At 42.6% G+C, this 25,776-nt stretch overlaps 1 pseudogene; it reads left to right on the plus strand.

Annotated features, from left to right (window-relative positions):
* Positions 1 to 22,959: 22,959 nt before the first annotated feature.
* LOC129352222 (E3 ubiquitin-protein ligase TRIM21-like) lies at positions 22,960 to 25,335 on the plus strand (annotated as a pseudogene).
* Positions 25,336 to 25,776: the final 441 nt, after the last annotated feature.

The raw sequence follows: 25,776 nt of genomic DNA on the forward strand, positions 1-25,776 counted from the left end.
TCTAAACTTGTTTTCTTTGCATTATTCGAGGTCTGAAAGCTCTGCATCTTTTTTATTATTATGACATTTTCTCATTTTCCAAAAATAAATACAAAGTTTTGCCTGGAACTTCAGAGATATGTTGTCAGTAGTTTTGCTTCATTTTACTTAAACATTTACCTATAAAGAGTAAAATCAGATCATTTTTTCCAGAGCTGTATATGTATGACACAGAATCACACCTGCCAACATCTGCTAACATGAATGAGTCACATGCAGCTGTGGAGTGACACAGTCCTAGTGGGGTCTGCTGCCCCAGAAATTAGAAACTAGAAACCATAGAAATAAAGTATATAGAATGGTCAAGTTTGCATTGAATCACCATTTAGATATTACAGATTCCCCCTGAAATGGTGTTGATTTGCAAAACCTTTCGATTCATTTGAGAAAAATCAAAAAAGCTGCTTCCACCTGCAGAAGGAGCTGCTTTGAGAGAAATCTTCATCACATCATCAGTTTGTGATGCTGCTCTGTCAGGTCGCAGCATCTGAGCCAGTGGACAGCATGTAACCGCAGCACTAACACAAACCACATCACAGTAAAATCCATCCAGATCAATGGTGAGCAGCAGGAACTGAAGCTGCTTTTTGCCTCCTGAGCTGCGCCGATGCCCAGCGAACCAAACACACCTTCATCCTGGGGGTGGAAGGAGGTTGTTGGTTAAAAACCGGGGGGTTGATAAAACTGAAAAATAAATAAGGCAACATTTTCCCAGCATCTTGGTACGATGGACCACTGTTGATAGGAGGAGAGTGGACAAAAGAGGAGCAAATTTCTGCCATAAAAATCTGAAATTTTTATAACATTTCTGAGCTCCAAAAGTTGAGATTTTGCTGGGAAAAATTTTGAAACTTTTAGATTATTGTCAGAAATTTTCTAAGAAAAATGCAGAAATTTTTCCACTTTTAGAAACAAGAAATTGTTTTATATCTAATTTTTGAGATTGATCTAAAAATTTAGGAGTTTTTCTAGCAAAGTTTTGTCATTTAAACCTCATAGATACATTTTTGTTTTGTTTTATTCTTCAGAAAATTTCTGTGATCAATGTCAAAATTTCAGATTTTTTTTATTTTTTATTAACTTTCTGGAACATAGTTTGTGTGAATTTGCCCGTCCTGGCCTTCCTGCCTCCAGCGGCCGGCAGGGCAACCGCAGGCCACAGCTGCAGCTCGGTGGTTTCTTTCTGCTTCGTGCTCAGCTGGAGCCGCTGGGGAGGAAATGAAGCTCTAATCAAGCAGATTGATCTCTTCTTTGTTAACAGAAATAAATGAACCACATCCCAAACCTGCAGCTCCTGCTGCAGTTTGTTGTTTTTATTCCTAATGCAGAGAACTTGCTTTGGTTTTTCTCACATTCCTCTCAGACTCCGTTCAGCAGCGCTGATGTTTCTGAAAACCTTCACTCGGATTGGACCCGGTTTCCCTCAGCTGGATATTGTTGTCACTGATGGTTTAAGGATCTGGTTTAGCCTCCTGGTGGGAAACATTCATCACATCCAGGCTGCAATTACTCCCAGAGTTATTCTGAATCCCATACGGCTGAGGGATTTCTGCATCCACAAACTGAGGGGCGACAGATCTGAAAAGTGACAAATAAACCCAGAACAAGCTCAAGAACTTGAATACAAAGAGGTTGTTTTGTTTAATAAAAAATAAAAAAATAACAGTAGTAATAAGATATCAAAAGATGATATATGTGAAACAGATACAGCAGGAGAAGAGATCAGTTCTTCTCCAGATAAAAAACAGATTCTCATTTTAACTGGAGAGTGTTTCCCTCCTGAAAGATGCACCAAGTGAAGCATCTCTTGATAAAATCATTTGTAGACATCATAAACATCAGTAAGTCTTTAGGATCTGCTGCTGAGACTCAAACAGCAGCAGGGCCGTGAATCTGAGATAGGGAGGGTCTGTGTGGGGATTACAAGAGGAGCGCAGCTGCTTCCCTCTTTGTGAGCAGCAGCTGATTGCTAAAAGATACAAAACTGGGAAACTGCGTGTGTGTTGGCCCCGGGGAGCCCAGCAGCATCAGGACAGCGGGGGAGCAGACGATACCCAGTGTCTTCAAAGACTCTGTCAGCGCTGGCTGCAGACGCTGCTGCAGACGCTGCTGCAGACACTGCTGCAGACTCAGCTGCAGACTCAGCTGCAGACGCTGCTGCAGACGCTGCTGCAGCACATACACTGATTTTAATCTTTCAATGTTTTCCGATGTAAAAGCCTGTGGTAACAGTTAGAATGTAAAACCCAAATGTTTTCCTCTGGTTCCAGAAAACTTCAAAGAATCACAACTTAGTGGACAATTACTGAAGTGTCTCATTACACAAGGAATGAGACAGGAGAAAACGTCAGAGTGAGCGCTCTTACTTTATCAGACAACCTCTGATCATCCATCCATCCATCCATCCATCATCCATCCATCATCCATCCATCCATCCATCCATCCATCCATCCATCCATCCATCCATCCATCCATCCATCCATCATCCATCCATCCATCCATCATCCATCCATCATCCATCATCCATCCATCATCCATCCATCCATCCATCCATCCATCATCCTCCATCATCCATCCATCCATCCATCCATCCATCCATCCATCCATCATCCATCCATCCATCCAACCATCCATCCATCCATCATCCATCCATCCATCCATCATCCATCCATCCATCCATCCATCCATCCATCCATCCATCCATCCATCCATCCATCCATCCATCATCCATCCATCCATCCATCCATCCATCCATCCATCCATCCATCCATCCCATCCATCCATCCATCCATCCATCCATCCATCATCCATCCATCATCCATCCATCCATCCATCCATCATCCATCCATCCATCCATCCAGTCATCCATCCATCATCCATCATCCATCATCCATCCATCCATCCATCATCCATCATCCATCCATCCATCATCCATCATCCATCCATCATCCATCCATCCATCCATCCATCCATCATCCATCCATCATCCATCCATCATCCATCCATCCATCCATCCATCCATCCATCCATCCATCCATCCATCCATCCATCCATCATCCATCCATCCATCATCCATCCATCCATCCATCATCCATCCATCCATCCATCCATCCATCCATCATCCATCCATCCATCATCCATCCATCCATCCAGTCATCCATCCATCATCCATCCATCATCCATCCATCATCCATCCATCATCCATTCATCCATCCATCCATCATCCATCCATCCATCCATCCATCCATCCATCATCATCCATCCATCCATCCATCCATCCGGCCTGAAATATTTCAACAACAAATAGCACTTTAGCATTTAGCTTCAGCTAAACCTCTAATGTTAGCAGAACTAATGTTTCTGATTAGTGCTTTAGGTTTAGTACAACTAACGTTGTAGTTACTGCACATACCCTCAGCATGATGCTGCCAACACCAGGTTTCATTGATGTGTTCAAGGCCAGTTTGCTGTTTCCATGCAGTATTTAGTGGTAAACAGCCAATAGGATATCTCAGTTTGTGTGTTGAAGTTTGTGGTTTCAATGTGATAAACTGGGAATAAATCTTTAAAAACTCTTGATGTTTACTCCCTCTAATCAGCTACAACACCAAATCCTTTTCTTTCTCAGTGTCTGAGCCAAATGAATGAATGACAGTTTGTGAGCATTTTGACTTCCTCTATTCAGCACTCAGTGCATCAGGAGCTTAAAGTTGCTTTCAGAGCTAAATGTGACTCTCTGCCTGACAGAGCCTGACTGGCAGATTCTACAACCTTCTCATCTGAGTTTGTAAAAACTGCAATATTTGAAAAAGCACTAATTTCATAAATATGATATATTTGAGATGAAGACAGCATCTGAGTTGCCATATGCTGCAAATGTTCACTGCTCTTTTTGGTGCATTATTTTTGAAAATATGGTTCCTACAGATAAGTTTTCCCTGTCTGATGCCTTTCTGTGTCCTTCGTGGAGCTTCTCTGACTTAATTACTGCAGATAAAGAAGACATAAGAGGTTCTGAAGTGGCTTAAGCCTGGAGAAGGAGACGGATTTATCTCTCATAAGAAAACAATAAAGGCCTATCTCTCAGCAGCAGCAGACTGCTTCTGGCAGATTTAGGCAATTACAGAGAAAGAGGAAGGCTGCCACTGCCCGTCAGCTCTGAACCATAAATATGTGTTTCTGCACACAGAGGAGGAGAAGAGGGAGTCAAACACACAGAGCAGGCAGGAGTTCCCCAGAGAGCCTCCCTCGGTTTGTTTCTGGGTTTCCAGGCTCAACTGGAGTGGAAGGATGTAGTCCAGGTGAACGCTGCGTCTTTTCAGCTCCGATAATCCGGCTGTGACGGAGACGGATCCAAAGAACCAGGAGACGGGCCGGAGCGATGGAGTGATGCTTCACTGCTGTTTTCTCTGCTGGTCCATTAGGCCTGTACGGGAAGCCAACTGGGACAAAACTTTCAAAGTTTGTCCATCCAGTGCGAGGGAGGCATGATTGCAGGAAGGGTTACATTCACAGAGAGAGTTTATTAAAATGTAAAATTATGCATTTAAAATGAACAAAGGTTTATTTATGGGCTAAAACATCTGGAGGCGAAACACTTAACTGCTGCTTGGGTTTTTTTTAACCATCATAAAACCTGAAAATATGCACATATTTTTAATTTTCAGCTGTTACATTTTTATGCATCACCTGAGTAGAAATAGTGAGACTGTAAAGGGAGAACTGAAGGAGGTAAAAACTGATCCCTGAGGTTCACCATAAACCAGCTCAGCCATGTAGGTGGTACAAATTGAAAACTTTGAAGGTTTACTGTCAGAAAAACCTGCTGTATAAGAGTATTTTAGTTTTTTTTAAACTGCACAACCAACGATCATACGATGCTTCACAATCAAACCAAAAATATATCAGTTTTCTAATGTTATTGATAATGAAACTGAATGAACACATAAGAAAAGCAGCTAAATCATTGCATCCTCAGCCATCAAATATTCAGTTTCTATAAACACAAAGTGAATATTTCATTTCCCGCAGCCAGGTAACCCAACAGTGACTCAAAGTAAATGAAATTTCTTAGGCAAAAACAGATTAATTTAGCGAGCAGCGATTAATAATCAGCGTGTGAAACACTGGGAGCTGCAGATGAATTTATTATGAGCAGCAGGCTTGTTTTGCCTAATTTTCCCCAATACAGACGCAGTTTTTGTTCCAGTGACTGCAGGTTATGATTAACACAGTCATCACACTCAGCCCAGTTATCGGTATTATTATTTGAAAAGCAGCATGGCTGCTCTCTTTCTTCTTCTCTCACTGTGAATCTTCTCCAGTTTCCACCGGATGGAAGAAATGCCGACTTCAGCAGATAAAATCTAGAAATGCTGCAAATTATAATTTTTAATTTTTATCTGATTTTTTTCCAGTCTGCTTCAGCGAATTAAACAGGCAGATAAAGGACAGATTTCTGAGGCGGATGAAGCAAAGGGAGTGGTAGGCAGCTGTTTCTGCGTTTCAGACTGGAGAGCAGCAGAGCTTCATAATTATGTGCTGCGTATTGCAGGGTAACAATGTGCTGCATAAATAAACACCAGCATGAAGCACCAGAATGCAAATGGGAGGTGATGGCAGCAGACTGCGGCTCGTTCTGCCTGAATTCGTCTGAACTATTGACTAAAACACCCAGGAGAACATTCCTCAATATGTAGCTTAGCTCCAAATGAGGCCGGCTGTTTTATCCGGGGTCAGAGGTCAGTGGCCCCTTGTTCGCTGATGTTTGGCTCTTATTGTTCAGTTTGTTCCCACTGAGGGGGGATGATTCAGATCTGCTTTGATAGCCGACACTTTAGAGTCATTTTCTATACTCTAGTCAAAGATTGCTGGAAGGAAATGTGCTGGTTCTGGAAGGTTCTGGGTTTAGATCCTGGATTGGACTGGTCCTGCATTTACTTTGAATGTTCTGCCAAAGTGAGTGCATCATTGTCCGGAGCATCCACATCCTAAAAAAGTCTGAAATTTATACAAGTTAGATTTAAATACATTAATCACAGATTAAAACATACAAATCATACATCTTTGAAAAGCAGAAGTTGAGCCTCCTGCACAAACAACAACAGGTTTCTGGATGGTAAGTCAACAACCAAACACTTGTCTTTTCCAGCAGCCATTGTACAGTGGTAAAACCAGCTGACCAAACATGCTGGAGCTCAGCTTAGGTTGTTTGGTAACAGATGGACTTCACCAAAAAACATGAACTTATTGCCAACTAATTTAATTTAAACAATGGAGAGGGCAAACGACCTGAACAACTTCTTCAACAGGTTCAACCAGTCTGTGCCCCCCCAACCCCCTCTCTCACTGCAGCCACCTCTGCTCCTTACCACACACCTCCCCACAGACAACAAAACACTGACAACCCCCCCACACACCTCAGCACAACCTCCACCCCACATCACCACAGACCAGGTCAGAGAACAGCTGAGGAAGCTCAAGCCCAGGAAAGCAGCAGGGCCGGACCAGGTGTGTCCAAGGCTGCTGAAGACCTGCGCTGCTGAACTGGGAGAGCCACTACAGCGGATCTTCAACCTCAGCCTGCAGCTAAGGGAAGTGCCCACCCTCTGGAAGACATCCTGCATCGTCCCAGTGCCCAAGAAGAACAGGCCCAGCGAGCTGAATGACTTTCGGCCCGTGGCACTCACTTCACACCTGATGAAGACGTTGGAGCGGCTCTTCCTCGGCCTCCTCAGACCTCAGGTGGAACATGCTCAGGACCTCCTGCAATTCGCCTACCAGGCAGATGTTGGTGTGGAGGATGCCATCCTCTACCTGCTGCACCGGGCCCACTCCCACCTGGATAAGGGCAGTGGCACAGTGAGGATCCTTTTCTTGGACTTCTCCAGTGCCTTTAATACAATCCAGCCCCTTCTGCTCCAGGACAAAAATAGCATGGGAGTGGACCAGCACCTGGTCACCTGGATCCATAGTTACCTCACCAACAGGCCGCAGTATGTCAGGCTAAAGGACACCGTGTCTGACCCTGTGGTCAGCAGCACAGGAGCCCCTCAGGGCACAGTGCTGGCCCCTCTTCTCTTCACCCTGTACTCCTCTGACTTCCACTACAACTCGGAGCTGTGTCACATACAGAAGTATGCTGATGACACAGCCATAGTCGGATGTATCAGGGACGACGGAGAGGAGGAATATCGCTGTCTGGTGAGGGACTTTGCTCTCTGGTGCCACACAAACCACCTGGAACTCAACACCTCTAAGACGAAGGAGCTGGTTATGACTTTGGAGGTCCAGACCAAAGCCGAGACCAGTCGTACTAGAGGGAACGGAGGTTGAGGTCGTGGGCTCCTACAAGTACCTCGGGCTGTGGCTGGACAGTAAACTGGATTGGTCAAAACACACCAGCCACCTGTACGGGAAGGTGCAGAGCAGGATGTACTTCCTGAGGAGACTGCGGTCCTTTAACATCTGCAGCAAACTGCTGTGGATTTCTACCAGTCAGTGATCGCCAGTGTCCTCTTCTACACCGTGGTGTGCTGGGGAGGCAGCACATCCAAGAAGGACACGTCCAGACTGGACAAACTGATCAGGCGTGCCGGCTCTGTGGTCGGCATGAAGCTGGACTCTCTGGTGACGGTGGCAGAGGCGAGGACACTGAACAAACTGCTGGACATCATGGACGATAGCAGCCACCTCTACATGCCGTCATCAGCAGCCAGAGGAGCCGATTCAGTGACAGACTGCTGCTTCCCAAGTGCCGGACCAATAGATTCAAGAACTCCTTTGTCCCCCCCACGCCTTCAGACTGTACAACTCACTGGGGGGTCGGAGGTGACACAGGACAGAGGGAAGAAGGAGTAGTTTTTCTACAAATGTGAACTCCATATTTATCAGGCCAAACCATACAGTGCAATACCATATCACTGGTCAATCTATCCACCAAATTGCTATAATTTCCTTTTGTGTTGTATTTATATTCTTTGTTTTGTATTAATTTGTATTTTTTTGGATTCTTTTGCGTATGCTTACTGTGTGCCACATTTTTGCCTGTGAGCTGCTGGTAACTATAATTTCCTGAGGGAGTCTTCCCAAGGGATCAATAAAGTCAAGTCTAAGTCTAAGTCTAATATGAGTAGCTGGATGGTTTTAGGAGACCCAAATGGAAATATGGAAACATGTAAAATATGAATTTTGCGTCTTAAGTCTGGAGAAAAAAACAGAAAACACAAATCTGCTGCCAGGGCCACAAAACATGCCAAGAGATTCACTATGCTGGATTATAATCCTCATAAAGTAGGTATTGGTTCTGACCAGAAGGTCTTTGTTGCTCCTTCAGGTTGATCGTTTCTGATTCCAACTGGTAAAGACAAAAAGGCAACTCTGATAAGAGCTGGAAACGTTGCAGTTCATTTTCTGATTGTGTTTGTGCCATTTGAGATCATTCAATTTGTAGAGAAATATGCAGATGGCTCATTTCTGTAGTAGTTTGTTTCCTCTAATTAACAATGACTAATTTCAGAAATGCCACATTTTTCACAACACAGCCTTTAATAAATCTTTTTTGGCCCATTTTGTTGCAGATTTCCAGCTTCAGACTGGAGTCTGGTGGCTTCCTGCTGACAGATGTTTGAGTGTCTGAAACCGGCGCCCGGCGGGAGGCTAAAGGACGATCCTGCTGCTGCTGCTTCGCTCAGCTTCCATATGCTTCCTGCTAACAGTCATCATCTCTGAACCAGAACCACCAGATGAGCTAATGCCTTCTGTCCTCATGGATTTCCTCTCCCCTGTCAGCCAGCGGGTTTGGGGTGAAGCTGTGGTCTGTCGCTGCGCTGCTGATTGGCAGGGTCCTTAATTGCGACCACCTCTTTGTGAATAATTGATGCTCGTCTGGCTAAGTGGTGCGATGAAATATTGAAAAGCCAAGGGTTTGCCACCCAAGACCGTTTTAAAGAGGATTGCAGGAGAATGAAGGCAGAAGCAGAAGCTCTGTGCAGCAGAGGTCACAGATTAATGTCCACCTGGTGCAAAGGTAAATCCTTAAAGTCATAAACTGGACCAAAACATCTTCACAGTTTTTTCTGTGGCGACAAATTAAAAATTGAAGTTGCTTTCGCGTCGCTGCAGCCTTTGAGACGAGAAAACATCAGCGACGGCGAGTCAAACGTCTGTCTGCCTTTGTTCCAGAAATCATGAAATAAAAGCGAATGCATCAAAAATCGGTGACAGAAAAGTGAACGAATGTTACCGGATCCAGTCCTGTGCAGAACTCCTGGTGGACCAGGTGGATCATTTCTGTGTTTCGCTCAAATGAAAAAGAATTCATTTGACTATCAAGGAAGATTTTGTTCCTTTATAGAGGAAGAGGTTCCTCCCGTATCTGTAACTGGTTCTGCTGCAGATTAACCGGTCTCTCCTCGGATCAGTTCATGGTCCGATCCCAGGAAGTCGACTGGAGCCCAGAATCCTGTATTTATGCAGACATTACTGGACGGTTCTGGTGCAGCTGGTGGTGCCGGTTTTACTTCATGTTTCTGGGAGCCTGCAGAAACTGGAGCGGCTGCAGGGAACCGCTCCTGAGTTTCACATCCAAGAATAATTGGACCTGGTTTACAGTTTCTCCTCTGACCAGCAGAGAGCCGCATCCTCACAAAGATTTAGGAAACAATACAAACCGGAGCGGAGGCAGTATGCTGCCGGTACCGGCCGAGGCTGACCCGAAACTGTGGCTCTCATCAGTCCAGTTTTATCAGCCGAGATTAAAGGAAAGTCATATTAACTTTGTAACCACAGAGACAAAAGAGGAAACGCGTTCAAAGGAGAAACTTTAACATGAGTTTGAGCAGAAAGTGGGATTAAAAATGGATGTTTGATAATCTGTCTGCACTGCAGAGAGTAGAAATAGAGAGAGCAGCTCTGCAGACGCTCCATGCACCTGAAACACGGTTACAGTCATAAAAAGGTGGCTTCACTCTCAGTAAGATCCGTTAAATAATTCATATGTCAGAAAATGATGCAACTGCAGCTCCAAAAAACTAAATAAAGTCTAAAGACTAAAACATCTCAGCTTAAGGATCAGAAAACACCATGAACACAATCTACTGCATTCCTGTGGAAAAATCCTTTAAAGGATTGCAGGCATTTGACTGCAACGCTCTCTATAGATCTCACTGTAGAATTTATGACGATCTGGATGAGCTGCAGAATTTGACTAGGCCATTGCATCACCTCGACTGTTTTGTTTTCTAGTGGTTTATTTGCAGATTTCTTGTTCGGGATCCTTGTCATGCTGATGATCCAGTTTGTGTTGAGCTTCAGCTTTCAGACTGAGACACTTTGATCCCTGTTGAGCAGATTTAACTGTTTAACCTGCAGTCTGAGCGCAACGCTCAGGAAGAGCAGCAGATGTCAGGGAGAGCCGTCAGCTTCTCCTTCACAAAACCACAAAAACCATATGTTCTGTTCGTGCTTGATAAGAACCAGACGTTGTGCTTCTTCTTAGATGCTTTTATTAAAGTCGCTCTGGCTCGTTCGCTCATACAGGTTGCACACAGGTTGTGGCTGCTGTCAGGACAACTGCCTCTTGTTTTTTATTTTTGTTTATGTTAAGGTGGCAGTAGTAATTTTATTGGTTTTATGTTGGGTGTACATTGGAATAGAGGGGGAACTTTTGTTCCGCGGCATGTGTTGCCGGGGAGCTTTGGCTGTCGCATTTGGAGCCATGTGGGTTATGCGAGCTGGAGAGACTATGAGAAGATTAGACTTTATTCCTCTGGAGTTGATGCAGCTAATGAGGTACAGTTTTGTTGTATGGATCTTTTGTTATATTGTGCCATTTGTTGTGAACTGATTTAGGTTGTTATTTTTTGTAGTTCTGACGGCATTTTTTGAGGACCTAGAAGAACGTGTCTGAAATAAATGGCTGTAGAAAATCAAGAACTGCGTTAAGTTTAATTGAACTCGAGAGGAGTAAGAGTCAGAACTCAACTGCTTCGTGCTGGACAAGTGTGGAGAGAAGAGCGGAGTCTGTTGCAGCTGCGGAGCCGTCAACGAGCAGCTCGTTAAGGGGTGACGTCGCTCTCTAGCATCGAAGGAAAAAACCGACTGCATGCAGGGTTACCTGAACCAGAGGCAGCCAAGAGTCCAGGAGTGCAGCGTGGTTAATCTGCACCAAGTAACACGTTTAAAATAAGTTAAATGTGAATAGGTGAATTAGCTTTGCTAACTTTGAAAGGGACTCTATAATCTGCTGTGGTATAAAGTTAAAGCTTAAGTTTGAAAAAAATATAGATAAATAAGTAAATGTTTGCACGGTAATTGTTACCAAGTTATTCAAGTGAATTATAAGTGTTTTGACAAGTTAATAGTAAACTAAGGTACCTTAAAAGCAAGTTATAATTTGGTTTCACATGGAAGCTATTTTTCTTTTTTTTTCTGTTTTGTAACAAGTGAAAGAAGATTTATTGTTCTGATTAAGGTGTTTGTTACACCACATTTAAGTTCGTCTTTGAAGATAGAAATAATTTAAGCTTAAACACATAAAGGTGTAAAGAGTGTTAAAGATACACTACATTTAAGTTCATTCAAGGAAAATAATTTAAGTTTATGAACAAACTGAAAGGTTAGCGCTTGAAGCTATATATTTTTATTTATTTTTTATTATTTTTAATATAGGAACATTTTAAGTTACAGTTAAGAAAACCCTTAGTGCACACACAATTGAACAGTGACATGGCCACACAGAAGACTGTGATGCTGGAGCTATGGAGCTGCAGCAAGATGGGAATCACGAAGAGAAGGCCTCAGATACAATCCCCTTGGAGGCAAGAACAAGTCAAGCTGTTCCAGAAGAAGGCTTGAGGAAAAGTGTAAGGCAGAGAAAACTCACAGAGAAAGGCCAAAACTACATGAAGAAAAGGTGAGCAGGCTTCAAGCTCGTTTCAAGATCAGTTATAACAAATGGAAAACTGCTGCTAAACAAGCTAAAAGATCACTTGAAGCACCTGATGAACCAAGTTTGCACAATCATTGTTCAAATCCAACATGCTTCAGGAGAAGTGAAGCAAGCCTACGAAGAGCTGCGAAGTTATGAAACACCTGACAGAGACACTCGTCGCAGAGTGGACACATGTGATGCAGTTTCACAAAAACTTATAAACCAAGTTCAAGGAAACACTGGTGAAAAGGAAGATGAGAAAGATATAGAAAGGAGATCGGCTGGTTGGAGTGAAGCTGGCTCTGTGTTCACTTTAACAACCTCGCAAGTTTCCACACAATCGGGTAGTGTACGTTCAAGCCATTCGAGTAAATTGTCTGTCAAAAGACAAGAAGCAGCAGCAGAACTTGCAGCCATGGAAGCCACTCTAAAGATGATGGAAGAAATGGAGTGGGAAAGAGAGAAACTGGAAGAGCTTGAATTGGAAAACAAAGAAAGACTTGCAAAACAAAAGGCAGAGAATGCTGAAACCCAAAGAATGTTATAAAGAAGAAAAAGAGAGCTTGAACGTTTAGAAGCTGTAAAACAGATGGAAGCTGCCAAAGCACGACTGAGAGTCTACAAGCAAGAACTCAACTCAGATGAAGAAATATCGGATCTTCTGCATGATGTGGAAAAATCAAAGACCACATCAATCCAGTAAGCCAGCCTCAGCCTAAGTTGAAACCTTCAAGACTCAATCCAAGTGCACAATCATTTACATCACCACAAGACAACACCTCAAGTGCGCAACCTACCAACAATGCCACGCAGGAAGATGGCGCAACAGTACTGGCAAAGGTTTTAGCAGAGTCCATTAACATTAACCGATTACCAGTTCCAGAACCTGCTGTTTTCAATGGTGATCCAATCAAGTACAAGGATTGGAAAATTTCATTTCAAATGCTGATTGAAAGAAAGAACATTCCAGTGGGTGAAAAGATCTACTACCTACGAAAGTATGTTGGTGGTCCTGCAAGAAAGGCTATTGAGGGTTACTTTCTACTGGGAACAGACATAGCATACCATTCAGCCTGGAACATTCTGGAGGAAAGATATGGAAGTTCATTCATAATCGCTAAAGCCTTCAGAGATAAGCTCTCGTCATGGCCGAAAATTGGAACAAAAGACAGCGCTGAACTAAGAGAGTTCTCAGATTTTCTCAGAGGCTGTGAAGCAGCAATGTCTCAGATAAAGAGTCTCGAGGTTCTGAATGACTGCAGTGAGAACCAACGAATGCTCAACAAGCTGCCTGATTGGCTTACAGCAAGATGGAATAGACAAGTCATTCAGATTGAAGAAGAGACTGGTTCATTTCCAACCTTCAGCAACTTTGTTGACTTTGTCACAAGAGAAGCTAAAATAGCATGTAACCCAGTGACATCACTGCATGCTCTCAAAACAAATGACTCAGAGAAAGTGAAACCTTTAAAAGCTCGAAGTGTCGGAGCAAAGACATTTGCAAGCACAGAAGAGAGAACAGAAATAAACAAATGTGTTTTCTGTGAAAGATTAAATCACAACATCCAGACATGTCGGAAGTTCATGGAGAAAGCCATAACTGAAAGAGTGAAGTTTGTGAAATTGAAAGGACTATGTTTTGGATGTCTCAGTTTTGGACACCAATCCAAGAAATGTGAAAAGAGAAGTGTTTGTAACACCTGTAAGGGAAAACACCCACATGTTTACATGAAGAACGAGACAAAGAGTTCAGAAGAAATAAAAGACAGCGATAAAGAACAAGGGCAAGTTAAAGAAACCAAAGAACAAAGTAAAGACACATCAAGTGAAGCAATCTCAAACCGTGTGATCCAAGGTGATAAGAGCAATCTCACATCTACAATAATTCCCAGTTTGGTTGTCCACAGCAAGTAATCCAGAACAGGAAATGCTAGTATACGCCCTTCTGGATAGTCAAAGCAACACTACATTTGTTCTCAAAGAAAAGGCAGATGCTCTGGACACAGAAAAAAGAGATGTACAGTTAAAGCTCTCTACGTTGTCATCTAAAGATACTGTTGTTTCAAGTCAAAGGCTTTCAGAGCTACAAATCAGAGGTTTCTACTCTTCAAAGAGAATCCCTCTTCCTATGACATATACCAGAGAGTTATCCCTGCCAATTTAAATCATATTCCCACACCAAAGACAGCAAGAGCATGGCCTCACCTGGAGCACCTTGCTGAAGAGATTGCCCCTCTGATTGAATGCGATGTTGCTCTGTTAATAGGTTATAACTGTTCACAAGCATTAGTACCAAGAGAAGTTGTGTCAGGAAAGGACAATGAGCCCTTTGCTCAACGCACAGACCTCGGCTGGACAATAGTTGGAGGTGTTGGTCATTGGTTGACTATGGAGACATTATTGGATGTAGTCACAGGATAATTGTCAAGGAAGTGACACCTAATCCACCATCTGATCAGCTGACTAAAGAGGTGCACTTTATGTGTCGCACTCAGGTCAAAGAGGTTTTCACAACAACAGATGTGATTAAAGTTCTCGAATCTGATTTTAATGAAAGGAAAGTGGAAGATTCTCATCTTTCTCAAGAGGACTTGCGCTTCATTTCCATAATGGAGGATGGAGTAAAAATTCAAAAGGATGGACATTGTGAGTTACCCTTACCATTTAAGGAGGCTAGACCAATTCTACCAAACAACAAGATCTGTGCAGAACACAGACTCAAGTGCCTCAAGAAGAGATTTGGAAGGGACAAACAATATCACAGTGACTATGTGAAGTTTATGAATGAAACAATAGAGTGTGGAGATGCAGTAAAGGTGCCTCCTGAAGAACTGCACAAACACCCGGCATGGTACATACCTCACCATGGGGTATACCATCCCCAAAAACCTGGAAAAATAAGAGTGGTGTTTGATTGTTCAGCAAAGTATGAAGGAGTCTCATTGAACGATCACCTGTTGACAGGACCAGAGTTAACCAACACACTTGTAGGAGTCCTGTGCAGATTCCGAAAGGGACAAGTAGCAGTGATGTGCGACATCAAACGCATGTTTCATCAATTCAGAGTCAGAGTAGAAGATCAAGACTATTTTCGCTTCCTGTGGTGGGATGATGGAGATTTCCACTCCACTCCATCGGTCTACCGCATGCGTGTCCACTTGTTTGGAGCTGCCTCATCACCAGCTTGTGCAAACTTTGGTCTCAAGTACATTGCAGCACAAGGTCAAGGACAGTTTAGTGAAGCGACAATAAAATTTATTGAAAGAAATTTTTATGTGGACGATGGTTTGATCAGTTTTCACTCGGAAAAGGAAGCAATTCATCTGGTGAATGAAGCAAAGGAACTCTGTCACACTGGGAAACTACAACTTCATAAGTTTGTTTCCAACAGTCAACAAGTACTTGACTCACTTCCTAAAGAAGACTGTGCAGAGACAGTAAAATCTCAAGACCTTGCACTTGGTGAGCAAAAAACAGACAGAGCTCTAGGCATTAAGTGGTGCGTAGCCTCTGATCATTTCCAGTTTCGAGTGGTTGTGAAAGAGCACTCACTTTCCAGAAGAGGAGTGTTGTCGACTGTGGCCTCCATTTTCGACCCACTTGGACTTGTGGCGCCTTTTGTTTTACTTGGCAAGCAAATATTACAGCAGATATGTCGTGACAAGGTGGACTGGGATGCACCGCTCTCAAGTGAACTGAAGCCACGGTGGGAGTCCTGGCTGTCAGATGTCAAGAACCTTGCAGATGTTAAGATTGACCGTTGTTACCTTCCTAAGGATTTCAAAGAAGTTCAGAAGTATGAACTTCACTATTTTTCAGATGCAAGTGTTGCAGGATACGGAGTCTGTACCTACCTAAGAGCTATCAGTGAATCAGGACAAATCCATTGCTCTCTTGTATTCGCCAAATCCAGAGTGGCACCCACCAAGGTGACTACGGTACCAAGATTGGAGCTGTCTGCAGCAGTCGTCGCGGTACGCATAAGCGACATGCTCAAGGCAGAATTGGAGCTGGAAAATGCTGAAGAATTCTTTTGGACAGATTCGCAGGTTGTGTTGGGATACATCAGCAATGAGGCAAGACGTTTTTCACGTTTTTGTAGCGAACCGAATCCAACGCATCAAAGAGAGTACTGTACCAACACAGTGGAAGTACATTTCTTCACATGAAAATCCCGCTGACCATGCGTCTCGTGGATTAAAAGCCAAAGACCTTGTTTCTTCCAACTGGTTTAGAGGACCAAGTTTTCTCTGGCAAGAAGAGCTGCCCAGTGGAGAGATTAAGGTAGGAGAACTTGGATCAGAAGACCCAGAAGTACGGAAAGTAGTTGCACATCACATGTTGACAAAGATAGATTCTTTGGTGGAGCGTTTTGTGAAGTTTTCCAGTTGGTCAAAACTAGTCAAAGCTATTGCAAGACTCATTAGATTTGGGAAGGAGTTTAAGAGAATGCAAAAGAGAACCAATGAAGCTACAAGTCTCGAAGAAAGACAAGAAGCTGAACTTGCAATCATAGCCATTGTACAAGGCTCAGTTTTCTCCAAAGAGATTAAGGAGCTTCAGTCCCGAAAAGAGTTAACTGAAGACAAGACAAGTAAGCTCTACCAGCTCAACCCCTTTCTCGACCACAAGGGTGTCCTCAGAGTGGGAGGTAGGTTAGAGCAAGCTACTCTACATCCATATGTTAAGCACCCAGCTATTTTACCGAAGACCAGCCACGTCACAAGGTTATTGATTGATCACTATCATCAGCATGTGGAACATCAGGGCCGGGGCATGACAATAAATGAGCTAAGAGCTAACGGCATTTGGATACTTGGGTGTAGTCAAGCAGTATCATCCTATATCTACAACTGTGTGAAATGCAGGAAACTCAGACGAGGAACAGAAGAGCAGAAAATGGCAAACCTGCCTAATGAGAGAATGGAAACAACTCCTCCGTTTACATATTGTGGGATGGATTGTTTTGGCCCATTTTATGTCAAAGAAGGGCGTAAAGAGCTCAAACGCTATGGACTTCTGTTCACGTGCTTGTGTTCCCGCGCGGTACACATTGAATTACTCGATGATCTGTCAACTGACGCCTTCCTTAATTCACTCCGAGCTTTCATTGCCATACGAGGAAATGTGCGGCAGCTGCGATCAGACCAGGGTACTAACTTTGTTGGGGCAGGGCGAGAATTTCTGGAAGCAGTAAGAGAAATGAACCAGGAAAGCCTGAAGAAACTCGGATGTGAGTTTGTTATGAACCCTCCCTCTGCCAGTCATATGGGTGGAGTCTGGGAGAGGCAAATTCGTACAATCAGAAGTGTGTTGTCCTCCATCCTAGATCAGTCTTCCCGGACACTTGACATTTCATCATCATTACGGACTTATCTTTACGAAGTGATGGCCATAGTAAACAGTCGACCCATCACTCCTCACCTACTCAATGATCCTACCGGACCTCAACCACTCACTCCCAATCTTCTTTTAACAATGAAGACATCTGTAATACTACCACCTCCAGGAGACTTTGTGCAGCAGGACTTGTACCTTCGCAAGAGATGGCGTAGAGTTCAATACCTAGCCAATGAGTTCTGGCACAGATGGAAAAAAGAATATTTGTTGGGCCTACAGCAAAGACAAAAATGGCAGAAAACAAGGAGAAATGCGAAAGTCAATGATATAGTCATCATCAAAGATGAGATGGCACCGCGAAATGACTGGAAACTCGCTAAGGTCACAGCAGTTTTATCCAAGTGAAGATGGATGTGTGCGGAAGGTGCAGTTATTGATCAGTGACTCCACCTTAGATTGCCATGGAAGACGACTCACCAAACAAATTCACTTAGACAGACCTATTCATAAGACAGTCACATTGTTAGAAGCAGAATAGATCCACTCATAAGTTCAAATAGAAATCACAAGTGATTTGGTGGGAGTGTGGCTGCTGTCAGGACAACTGCCTCTTGTTTTTTATTTTTGTTTTTATGTTTAAGGTGGCAGTAGTAATTTTATTGGTTTTATGTTGGGTGTACATTGGAATGTAGAGGGGGAACTTTTGTTTTGTTCCGCGCGGCATGTGTTGCCCGGGGAACTTTGGCTGGCGCATTTGGAGCCATGTGGGTTATGCGAGCTGGAGAGACTGTGAGAAGATTAGACTTTATTCCTCTGGAGTTGATGCAGCTAATGAGGTACAGTTTTGTTGTATGGATCTTTTGTTATATTGTGCCATTTGTTGTGAACTGATTTAGGTTGTGTTACCTTTTTTGTAGTTCTGACGGCATTTTTTGAGGACCTAGAAGAACGTGTCTGAAATAAATGGCTGTAGAAAATCAAGAACTGCGTTAAGTTTAATTGAACTCGAGAGGAGTAACACAGGTGTCTCACTAATGACTGACTACTTCTGTTGTCCTATTCTTGACATTTATGCAATCACCTATGTTCGCGACTGCCATCTAGTGGACATAAACAATTCATTCAATCATCATATCCTCCTTTCTTTAAGGTTAGAATGTTACATGAATCCTATCTAAAATTAAACAACCATTGTATGAGACAGATAGCACATAATATCACATAGCTATAATAAAATTCACTTAACCTATCTTACTTAGTACTCATTAAAAACATGAATTACAAAATACATACATTTCAACTTTTTTTTCTGTTTTTCCCCCTTTTTTTTTTTTTTTTTTTTTTTTTTTTTACAACATCAGTCTATAAGGTTTCTTTACCACTCTGGTAGATCTTCTTAACACAGGTGGTGTATTGTCCTTAATACTGTCCATGTCACAATGCGTTTCAGTTGTAGGAGTAATCTGAGAGTCCTTAGAATCTTCACTCACATCAACACGTTCAAATGGAGTTTTCAACAAACTGCGACGATTTCGTCTCAGAATTTGTCCATCTTCAGTTTTCACAGATTCGAAATGAACGTGGAGTTACTTTCTGCAGAATAGTTGCTTTGCTGATCTGTCATAATATGACTTTTGTTTTACTTTCTGCTTTCATAACTTGTACTCCAACTTTGACGATTTCTTTGCTCTTTGTCCTTTACTGTCATAACTTGGCTAAGTCGTACGAATCTTTCGATTCATCAAAAGTTCAGCAGGTGAATATCCGCATTGCAATGGTGATCTATAGCTTAATAAAGCTAAATACGGGTCAGAGTTACTATCTGCAGCTTTCTTCAGAAGTTGCTTAAGAGTATGAACTCCTTTCTCCGCTTTTCCATTTGATTGTGCATAATGTGGACTTGATGTTACATGCTTAAAATCATATTGTTCTGCAAACCTTTGCCATTCTCTGCTATTAAAACGTGGTCCATTATCACTCACTACAACATGTGGAATGCCATGCCTTGCAAAGATTGATTTAGCATGTGTTATGACACAATTTGATGACATATTAGCCAACAGAGCCATCTCAGGATAGTTTGAATAGTAATCAATGATCACTAAATAGTCTTTTCCTTTAAGATGAAATAAATCCATTCCAACTTTTAGCCATGGTGATGTTGGAGTGTCAGATATGATCATCGGTTCTTTGCTCTGTTTGTTTCTAAATGTCTGACATGTTTCACATTTACTTATCAGCACCTCAATGTCCTTATTTAGTCCAGGCCAGAAAACAGATTCTCTAGCTCTTCTTTTACATTTCTCAATGCCAAGGTGACCCTCATGAATCCGCTGTAGAATTTCCTGTCTTAACTCTTGTGGAATCACTATTCTGTTGTTTTTTTCAGTAACAGTCCATTCACAACACTTAGATCAGCTCTAACATTGAAAAACTGTGAACATGAGCCTATTGGCCATCCTTCATCCATATTCTGTATGACCAACTGTAACTCTGTATCCTTAGCTGTTGCATCAACTATTTGCTGTAACTTTCTATCTGATACAGGCAACACATTGGACACCAAATTCACATGACATTGAATATCCTCTTCAGTTGAACTCACACTATCATGTGCAGGGGCTCTAGACAGAGCATCAGCAAGAATCAGACGTTTTCCTGGAGTGTAGATCAGTGTAAATTCATACATCTGCATCTTCATCATAAGCCTCTGAATCCTGGGTGACATCTCATTCAGATGTTTTTTAATGATGGCAACCAATGGTCGGTGATCTGTTTCAACTACAAAAGATGGTAAACCATATACATAGTTATGAAACCGTTCTAGCCCATAAGCCAGCCCCAAGCATTCTTTTTCTATCTGAGCATATCTGCATTCAGCTTTTGTCATGGCTCTGGATGCATAAGCTACTGATTTCCATTGGTCATTCTCAGCTTGAAGAAGAACTGCTCCAAGTCCATCTTTTGAGGCATCTGTCGACAGTTTTAATTTTTTAGTAGGGTCGTAGAAGGTAAGCACTGGTTCTGAAGTCAGATATTTTTTCAGTTCCTTCCACTCTTGTTCATGAACTTCTGTCCACTGGAATTGACTGTCATTGTACAAGAGTCTGCGAATGTTAGTCATCCTTGCACTCAAATTGGGAATGAATTTTCCTATAAATTAATCATGCCCATGATGCGCAGAACACCCGTTTTGTCAGCAGGCGGTGGCATCTTTAAAATGGCTTGTGTTTTATCTTCATCTGGTTGAACACCTCGTCCAGATAGTTTGTCTCAAAGAAACATAATTTCTTTGACACAAAACTCACATTTATTTTTATTGAGCTTCAGTCCATTTTCCGTATGCGCTCCATGACGCGTCTCAATCTGTCATTGTGTTCTTGAACAGTTGATCCCCAAATGATGATGTCATCAATGTAGACTCTTACTCCATTCAAGCCTTCTATGATCCTCTCCATTGCTCTATGAAATATTTCTGGTGCAGATTTTATTCCAAAAGGAAGTCTTAGAAAACAGTATCTTCCAAAAGGTGTGTTAAAAGTACAATACTTGGTACTGCTTTCATCCAACTTTACTTGCCAGAATCCTTGTGATGCATCCAACTTGGTGAAATAACTTGCTTCGGACATTTCACTGATTATTTCCTCTCGAGTGGGTATTTGATAATGTTCTCTTCTGATGTTCTCATTTAGATCTTTTGGATCCATGCATATTCTTAATTCTCCATTTTTCTTCTTTGTAATCACAATGGAATTAACCCAATCTGTGGGCTCTTCCACTTTCTGAATAACTCCCAACCTGATCATTCGATCCAACTCATTTTTCAACCTCTCTCGCAGTGGCGCTGGAATGCGACGTGCAGCATGAACAACAGGCTGCGCGCCCTCTCTTAACTGAATCTTATATGTGCAGGGTACAGAACCTAATCCTTGAAAGACATCCTCATAATCCTGAAGCATTGCATCAATCGGGTTATTAGATTCATTAAATTCAGTGTTTATGTGGTAGACTCTTTTCACCAGTCCAAGTTCTTCACAAGATTTTATCACCTAAAAGTGATTCTCGATCCTCTTTTACAACAGAGAAGAACACAAGATGTTTTGTTCCTTTAACTGTTACATTCAGCTGACATGTTCCAATGCATTCAATTGATTGTCCATTATAGTCTCTTAGACCTGACTTGACTTCTTTTATGTGAGGTTTTACTTGCATTTCTTTTATATCAGATATCTTATGAGATTCGCCTTCGCACCTGTGTCCAATCTGAACTTAATTGTGGTTCCGTTTACTAACAAAGGAATTGTCCATTTATCATCTCTGTCAACACATTGCACTTTTTCTGACTCATTTTCACAATTCACAACACCGACAAAGAATGTGTCACTTAGGTCAGTTTCATCTACTAAGTTTACACAATTCCTCTTCTTTTCTTCTTTCCTCTTCTTAAAGCATTGCTTTGCAAAATGATTCTGTCCACGGCAATTTAACACTGCTTACCATAAGCAGGACATTGTCTCACTTATGCCTTGATCCACAGCGCTTACAGTTGATAATGGCTCCCTCTTGCAGCTGCCTGGTTTGTGCATGTCGTTTCTTGTGGCAGGACACCGCTCCCACTGCCGCTGCTCCATCACTGAACTGTGAAGTAGTTCCTGTTGAAAGTTCAGAAAATGTCCTCACTTGCTGCAGAGACAGTTCGCTTGCCCGACACATCTTTACAGCTGTTTCCAGGGTCAGCTCCAGTTCTCTCAGCAGTCTCTCTCTGAGCTTCCCGTCACGTACACCAAAGACGATCTGATCTCTGATCATCGAGTCCTTCAGCAGGCCAAAATTTCATGACTGCGCTTTTACTTTCAGATCGGTCAGAAAGTTATCGAAGGGTTCATGCTGAGTCTGCATCCGGGAACGAAACACGTATCTCTCGTAGCATTCATTCTTCTTCGGTGAACAGTGAGCATCAATTTACTCAGCACAACGTCCAACTTTTCTTTGTCTTCAGGTTCATCAAACACAAATGTGTTGTAGACTTCCAAAGCCTGCGCTCCCGCTATGGTCAGCAACATCGCTACCTTTCTTGGCTCCGGCTTCGTCTCCAAACCCATTGCGGCGACACACAGTTGAAAGCGTTGTTTGAAAGCACGCCAGTTTTCATCCACGTTTCCCGTCAGCTTTAAGCTCTCCGGTGGTTTCAGCTCCATGGTCGGATTTTCAATTCACTCCTTCAGTTTACTCCTGACACCATGTTCTGTTCGTGTTTGATGAGAACCAGACGTTGTGCTTCTTCTTAGATGCTTTTATTAAAGTCGCTCTGGTTCGTTTGCTCATACAAGTTGCACACAGGTGTCTCACTAATGACTGACTACTTCTGTTGTCCTATTCTTGACATTTGTGCAATCACCTATGTTCGCGACTGCCATCTAGTGGACATAAACAATTCATTCAATCATCACACCATAAAAACAGCTCATATTGGTGACTCCGCCGAACGCAAGGTAAAAAGCTCCAAGAACTACAACAGGAATCAAACTCTGTTCATTCCTTTATAACTTACAGAAAAAAAGCCAAAGATCAATAAGCTCCACCTTTACAGTGACTCACATTAAGGTGGAGCAACAGAGTCATGAGATCAAAACGTCACTCTGCAGAAATAAAAGTAAAAGTTGGTCAAAGCCTGAGCTGCTGTGGACAAAAACGTTTCTCCTACAAACTGAGTTCAGGATTTTCTTCTCATCAACAGATTGATTCTGGTGAGTTCAGCAGGAAACTGATTTACTGGTTTTCTACCAACACAGTAATTATTAAAGACTTTTATTGTGATATCAGAAGGAAGCAGATGATGGTTCATAGTTTTTCTATCGTTTGTTCTTCCTGTCTGGTTTTCTAAATGATTCTGATGTTTTCATTCATGAACAGTTTCTGTTGTGTTCAGTTTATTCTAGTTGAGTCTTTTCAATCAGTTCAGTTGGATCACCAACCTGCTTCACCAGTTGTTCCAGTTCCCGGTTTTGTTTCCTGCTCTGCTAGATTCTCTGTTGTTTTGCTGAGTTCATGTTTTGTTCCCTCCTCTTCCCAACCTGTTTAAGTTTATGATTAACTGAGAAAATAAATCATCCTAATGCCAGCCTGTCTGTGATTGGCTCTCTGAGACCCATCATGACAGTAGCAGCCAATCAAAACACATGACTGTGATAAAAGGCCCAACATGAATCTAAAACACTAAATTCTGCCCCTTAATCAACTTGTTTAACTGAAGTTTCCCTGATCTGTCCTCAGAGTTCAGAAATGTCTTCTGGCAGCAACCTGCAGTCTAAAGATCAGTTTCTCTGCTCCATCTGTCTGGATGTGTTCACTGATCCAGTCAGCACACCATGTGGACACAACTTCTGCAAGACCTGCATCACTCAGCACTGGGATACAAATGGTCCCTACAAGTGTCCTCTGTGCAACGAGTGTTTCGCCTCCAGGCCTCAGCTGAGAGTCAACACTTTAGTCAAAGAGATGGTTGATCAGTTCAGAGGTGAAGCTCAGCAGGGAGCCAGCAGCAGCTCAGAGCAACAAGCTGCCAAACCAGGAGAAGTTCCCTGTGACGTCTGCACTGGACCCAAACTGAAGGCCCTGAAGTCCTGCATGGTGTGTCTGCTCTCCTACTGCCAGACTCACCTGGAGCCTCACCTGACCGCTCCACGTCTCAAGAAACATCAGCTGATGGAGCCGGTGGAGAACCTGGAGGACAGGATGTGTCTGCAGCACGATAAACCTCTGGAGCTGTTCTGCAGGACCGACCAGACATGCGTCTGCTCACTCTGTGTTTTAGACCACAAAGAACCACAAGTTTGTTCCTCTGAGAGAAGAATCTGAAGGAAAGAAGGCAGAGCTGAGGAAGACGGAGGCTGAAGTTCAGGAGATGATCCAGGAGAGACGACTGAAGATCCAGGAGATCAGAGAGTCGGTGAAGATCAGTAGAGATGCTGCATACAGAGAGAAAGCTGGAGGTGTTCAGGTCTTCATGGCTCTGATGGAGTCTGCTGAGAGACGCCTGAAGGAGCTCTCAAGGAGATCCAAGACAAACAGGAAGCTGCAGAGAAACAGGCTGAAGGCTTCATCACAGACCTGGAACAGGAGATCTCTGAGCTGGAGAAGAGGAGCTCTGAGGTGAAGCAGCTCTCACAGGATGAAGATCACCTCCACCTCCTGCAGAGATTCTCCTCCCTGAAAGATGCTCCACCCACCAGGACCTGGAGAGAGGTCAGAGTTCATCCACCATCATATAAGGGGACAGTGGTGAGAGCTGTGGCTCAGCTGCAGGAGGAGATGAAGATGATGATGGAGAAGTTGATGGAGGCTGAGATGAAGATGATCCAGCAGTTTGCTGTTGATGTGACTCTGGATCCTGATTCGGCTCATCGTGAACTCTTCCTGTCTGATGATGGAAAACAGGTGAAACATGGAGATAAAAGGAAGAAACTTCCAGACAATCCAGAGAGATTTTCTAACTGTGTTTCTGTTTAGGACAGCAGAGTTTCTCTTCAGGCAGATTTTACTTTGAGGTTCAGGTTAAAGGAAAGACTAACTGGGATTTAGGAGTGGCCAGAGAATCCATCAACAGGAAGGGAGACATCACACTGAGTCCTCAGAACGGTTTCTGGACTATTTGGTTGAGAAATGGAAATGAGTATGAAGCTCTTGCTGGACCTTCAGTCCGTCTCCGTCTCCATCCTGGTCCTCAGAAGGTGGGGGTGTTTGTGGATTATGAGGGTCTGGTCTCCTTCTATGATGCAGATGCTGCAGCTCTGATCTACTCCTTTACTGGCTGCTGCTTCACTCAGAAACTATACCCATACTTCAGTCCTTGTTTTAATGATGGAGGTAAAAACTCTGCTCCTCTGATCATCTGTCCTGTTAATCAGGCTGATCGTTGATCTGATGATGATGACGAAGATGATTTTAAGATATTGGAAACATCCTCAGCAGTAAATCTGATATTTTCTGCTTCTGATTGTTATAAAGTCAAATCTAATAGTTTATTTCATTGATCTACTGATTGTGTCATCTTGTTTCATTTTTCACATCTTATTGATGATCAGTTTTAAACCTGCATTCAATGTTTCAACCTGTTCATCAAATTAAAACTGATTTCTAATGATAACATTTAAAGCATTTTAAATTTTGCTTCATGGTGATTTTATGTGAACTTTTCATCAGAAGTGTAAATGTACCATGTGATTGATGAATAAAAATATAATTGTGAAATTGATTGTTTTCTATTCATTTCTGATTTATATTCATCTTTAAACCTGCATGACTGGAACTGTATCGATCGTAACTCTTCTTCTCTTCATTGTTTCACCACAGCATCAATTCAGTCCAGTTTATTTATATCCCATATTTCAGGGCCAGGTGGATCAAAATGCTTTAGATAATTAAAAACACAAAAATGCAAATTGATTAAACAAATTGATTGGAAT

The sequence above is a fragment of the Poeciliopsis prolifica genome, unplaced genomic scaffold (assembly GCF_027474105.1).
Source record: "Poeciliopsis prolifica strain line A6 unplaced genomic scaffold, Auburn_PproV2 SCAFFOLD073, whole genome shotgun sequence".
NCBI lineage: Eukaryota > Metazoa > Chordata > Actinopteri > Cyprinodontiformes > Poeciliidae > Poeciliopsis > Poeciliopsis prolifica.